Here is a 5,676-nt window from a genome sequence, read left to right on the forward strand (position 1 = left end):
CTGAATAATATAGGGTAAAAACCACGGGCAACGGTAGAAGAATTTCACTATGAGAAAATAGGAATTACAACTTCTCTCGATCTACAAAGGAGAAAACAATGATAATTCTCTCTTGATAAAAAGGAGAAAACAACTCTCAAGAAACTCTCTAAATTCTCTCTAGTATTGGAAGAAAGCTAGAATGCTTTGGGATGGTTTTGAAGCTAAATGAGCTAGGGTATTTATAGTTGAAGCTTTAAGGACTAATTTGTAAATATCCTAAATTACAATGACTAATTGCATAGTTTTACCATCCAAAATTTTCAATAATTTGGTGACCAAATTTGACCAATTTTGACATCCCATTAATGCCACCAAATTGCCACCCATAATGTTGACAATTGATGCAATTTGGTGTGTCAATTTTCAACATATGTGATTAAGTAAAAGCAAAAGGCAATATGAGGTGGGGTGGGGATAACTGAGATACATGGGTGTGTGTTTGGGCAATGAAACATTGGAGTTTTTCATCAGACAATCATATTTTGTCCTCATTCACATGTGGTCGTAGTCAATGGTTTGCCTTTGCCACAATGTCAGAACTGAATTCCAAACATGTTCAATAATACATGCAAAATACAATTGCTACATGCTTCAAAATGTCTATTTCACTCTTTGTCGTAGTCAATGGTTTGCCTTTGCCAAAATGTCAGAACTGAATTCCAAACATGTTCAATAATACATGCAAAATACAATTGCTCCATGCTTCAAAATGTCTAATTCACTCTCTTTGTCCAACTTTAATAGGTGGTTGCCCACCATATCTTCTCCAACTCTAACTTTTCTCCATTGTTTCTTTTCCGTCATTTTCTTTCTGCATTTCTTTTAGTCAGCTTAAAAACAACGCGTTCGTTGCTTCCCACACAATAATGTTTTTTCTCTTTGTATAGCTATTTTTTTCCCTTTCCATTTTATACCAAAACTAAAAAGTAAGCACTCAATGCAATGTCAAAAGCCAATTATGGTAGGCCCTCCATTAACAAACACGACATCCTAATTGGTTTCTTTATTTCTCTCTCTCTTCCTACTCAAGTCTCTCCCTCTCTCTCTCTTGTTTTGGTTTCCAAACTCTCTTTTTTTAACCGGTGGGTGAGTTTTGGAAACTGAAGGGTTATGTGTACTTGGATTTTTGGGGGTTACTTGTGGTTTTGATTTCCTTAGATGAAGGCCATGCCCCTATCCTTTGAGGAGTTTCAAGGGAAGGGGGCGCTAGATTTTTCTTCTTCTTGCTCAGATTCATCTCTCCTACTCCAAAACCAGCTCCATCATCAACAAGCCAAGTGGCAAAACAAGGAAGGTTTCTCCATGTGGGCAGTGAGCCCACATCTACTAATACTAGAAGAAGTTCGAGCCCTCCAACATCTTCCTCAACACTGTCGTCCTCTTTCGGCGAAAGCGGCGGCGGAGGCAGCGGTGCCTCCACGGACAGCAGCGTGGTGGCGGCAGCGAAAGCTGGCTCCGGCAACAACAAGGGCAGCAGCCAGCCCGTTGATGTAGGAACGGGAAAATGTGGTTTAGGCATGGAAGATTGGGAGAGTGTTCTGCCCGGGTCTCGTAGTCAAGAGCAGTCCATTTTGAGGCTAATTATGGGTGATGTGGATGACCCTTCTTCTATGGGACTAAACAAATTTCTTCAGTCAGGTGGCGGGTCCCAAGATATGGAGTTCAATGCCGGTTTTAGTTTGGTGGATCAAGGTTTGTCGTTTGAGTCCATTACCAGTGGTGGCAACTTGTTAAGCAACATTAACCCTTCCATTGATATGATTTCAGCCCCATCAAATCCTGCATTTACATCTTCACCACATAGTTTTTTGCCTACTTCACTCCCTCCTGGTGTCTTTGCACAACAGCAGCCCCTTGAAGTTTTGGATGAAAAGCCCCAGCTTTTCAATTCACAGATGATAATGAACCAAAACCAAGCTCAATTTAATCAAAACCCGGCTATGTTCTTTCCACTTTCATACGCTCATTGGCAAGAACATAATCTTTTATCACCACCGCCGCCTAAGAAACTTAACTCTGCCCCAAGTGGACCCAACTATCAAGTCCCTAAGAGTCCGTTTTCGAGTCCAGGGCAGGAGCTCTATCTCGGGCGCCAACAACAACCGACCCAATTGCTTCAGCGAAGGCCTTCAACACTAGCAACAGCGAACCCGAAGATAGTGAGTGATGACTTGGCGAGCCAGCAGCTTCAGCAGGCAATAATCGACCAACTAATTCAGGCTGCAGAGCTGATCGAAACTGGGGATCCGGTACACGCGCAAGGGATATTGGCGCGGCTCAATCACCAGCTCTCCCCTGTAGGTAAACCCTTTATAAGGGCTGCCTTCTACTTCAAGGAGGCTTTACAGTTACTCCTTCGTCTGAACGCTACCAACACATCGGCTTTGTGCACGTATAACATGATTTTCAAGATTGGTGCTTACAAATCATTTTCTGAGATTTCTCCAATCGTTCAGTTTGCGAATTTTACCTGCAACCAAGCACTTCTCGAGGTTTTTGAAGGATGTAGTAGGATTCACATTATTGATTTCGATATTGGGTATGGTGGGCAATGGGCTTCTTTGATGCAGGAACTTGTTTTAAGAAGTGGCGGCTCCCCTTCTATGAAAATCACTGCCTTTGATTCTCCTTCCAATCATGATGAGCTAGAACTTGGTTTCACCCAGGAAAATCTTAAGCACTTTGCTGGCGAAATCAACATGGCCTTGGACATCAAAATTATGAATCTCGAGTCCTTGGAGTCATGTTCTTGGCCATTGCCCCTGCAGTTTGATGAGAATGAAGCAATTGCGGTTAACCTCCCAATTGGTTCATTTTCCAATCACCCTTCAACTCTCCCTCTGATCCTTGGTTTCGTAAAGCTGTTGTCACCCAAAATTGTAGTCTCTTTAGACAGGGGTTGTGACAGAACCGATGTCCCGTTTCCTCACCATATAATCCATGCACTCCAATCGTATACTGGGCTCCTTGAGTCCCTCGATGCTGTGAACATGAATCTGGATGCCTTGGAAAAGATTGAAAGGTTCTTCCTTCAACCTAGCATCGAAAAGATAGTGTTAGGTCGACATCGGTCCCTGGAAAGAAGGTCTCCTTGGAGGAGTCTGTTTATGCAATCTGGATTCTCCCCATTAACATTCAGTAACTTCACCGAGTGTCAAGCTGAGTGTTTGATCCAAAGAAGTCCGATTAGAGGTTTCCATGTTGAGAAGAGGCAGTCTTCTCTTGTTCTTTGCTGGCAGAGGAGAGAGCTAATCGCTGCTTCAGCTTGGAGGTGCTGATGATTGGTTCAAAGTTGATTCGTAAATTACTGATCCTAGTTTCTCATTTTTAAGATTTTTGTCGCCTGCGCTTCTCTTAAAGTTAATTCCCTGTGTTCCTTAGGTCTTATTATTATGTCGTATCAAGAAACCAAACATTTAGCATTTGTATGGCTTTGTACAGCTTAATTCAGATGTGGCTCTGTTTTGCTTCTTTTCTCTTGGCTAAGTTTGACAACAAAGGCAAAACAAGTTATGGGTGAAGCACAACTTTTCTATCTTTAAATTGCTTGATGAAGCCATCAACTCTCTTGTATTTACACTTTCAATCCAATGAATTGTTGTTGAATGCCATTGCTTTCTACCTACTGCTGCTTCTCCAAAATTTTGGTTGCAAAACCCACAGCTGAAAAGTGAACTAGTAGTAGTTTACACATTCCTGTTGGCTTTTCCAGTCGGACAATCTTTTTGTCCTTCTTGATCAAATACGGCCTTAATGCTTGGGTATAGTATAAGGACTAATCATATAATTTGACCAAATTAAAGTTAGTATTATTATGGCTTAACTTGCAGGTGTTGGTTGGTATCAATCCTGCATGAACCAGGTTCATAGATTTATGGCATCGAATGCCTAAACTTCTTAACTGAAACTTATCAAATTAATCATTTCTTTCTCATGAGGGTGGATGCAATATATAACTATGTCAGCTTATAATTAATTAGAGTTTTCCTTCTAAAAGATCATATGATAATTTATGCATGTCATTGCCAACCCTAACAAACATTAAAAAACCACATGGTCGATATTTTGTCCAAACAAACATCGGGTGTGTCAGCTACAATCAATTATTATAATATTTCCCTGAAAACGACCTTGCCATTGTTGGTTTATTACCATAATATTTTGTTCCGTGATTGAATGCATGAGAAAAACTATTTTGAATTCCTTTTGTTACTTGGGACGTAATATATACAAAAGAAATAGAAATGTTCAATAATGATTGATGTGTATGTTTTATCCGTCTTATTTCTAATTGCAATTATATAAACCAGAGTGGTTGGTTTTTGTTGTTTTTCTATGTTAAAATCTCGTATAATTAGGGATGTGTGCGAAATTTAACGGTTTAATTTTAGTTGTTATTCTATGTTTTATCATTTGATAATAAATACTATTGTATTCAAACCCTTGACCTCTAGAAACAACAACAGTTCTTTTAATCATTAAGGTAAATTGATTCGTGAAAAAATGTTATTTAATCATAATATGATTTTATGTTTAATGACTTTTTCATTTGTTTCAATGTCTCTAAATTTTAATGTAAAAACTTATTCACTCTATTTCCAAGACACTAATAATTTTTTTAAACTTCTGGGTAAACTACACATTAGTACTTAAATTATTAATTTTGGTATGTTTTAGTACCTAAACTTTCAATTGTTTTTAAAACTTAACGTTAAATTTTGAACAAATACTAAAATGGAATAAAAAATAAATTTTAGGTATGATTTTGAAAAAATTGAAAGTTTAGGTACTAAAACAATCTAAAATTAATAGTTCAGGTACTAAATCCATAATTTACCCTAACTTTTTGGGATTGGATCAAAATTTAGTAAATTGTATTATTTAAGGTTTTGTATAATATATTTAGGGTGCGTTTGGTTCACGGAATGTAAGATTACTAATGGGAGGAAATAGAATTACTGAGAATGTTGTATTTTGTGTTTGGTTGGTTTAGCAGGAATGTAAGATTACCATGTTTGGTTAAAGAAATAAAAGATTATTGGAATTTATATTTAACCAAATTGTCCTTATTATATATTTTTTTAACAAGTTGAAAAATATTTATATATTTTCTTTAAAAATTTAAATTCATAAAAAAATTTATATTTTTTTAAAAAAAATTGAAAATATAAAAATATTTAATCAAATTGCTCTTGAACTTCATATAAAATTTTAATTATAGATTTTTTTAAATCTAAAATAGTTTAAGGATAAATTTGTAATTTAACTTTCATAGAATTTTTATTATTCAATGATATAAGAAATATATTTTTGAAAAAAAATTAATGGTATTTTAATCGAAAACGTCGGTAATCCAACAATACCTAAGGGAATGGAGGTAATAATATTCCTGGTAATATACCGAAAAAATTCACTATTGATAATAAAACATTATCGGGAATGAGATTCCCGATCAACCAAACGGGAGAATGTAAATTCTATTCCTATGGTAATCTCACATTCTCCGAACCAAACAACCCCTTACGGTTTTTTTTTTTAAATTTGAAGGTTTTCTTATAAAGTTTATTTAAGAGTGAAAGGTCATGATCTTGCTTCGGGACACGTGTACGTTCAATGCCTGGCAAAACCCAGACT

The 5,676-nt window shown here is 36.8% G+C and overlaps 1 pseudogene; it reads left to right on the forward strand.

Moving 5' to 3' along the window:
• The first annotated feature begins 1,116 nt into the window (after positions 1-1,116).
• On the forward strand, positions 1,117-3,555 carry LOC120205649 (annotated as a pseudogene).
• The last annotated feature ends 2,121 nt before the right edge of the window (positions 3,556-5,676 follow it).

This window comes from Hibiscus syriacus, unplaced genomic scaffold (assembly GCF_006381635.1).
Source record: "Hibiscus syriacus cultivar Baekdansim isolate YM2019G1 unplaced genomic scaffold, ASM638163v2 tig00012523_pilon, whole genome shotgun sequence".
Taxonomy (NCBI): domain Eukaryota; kingdom Viridiplantae; phylum Streptophyta; class Magnoliopsida; order Malvales; family Malvaceae; genus Hibiscus; species Hibiscus syriacus.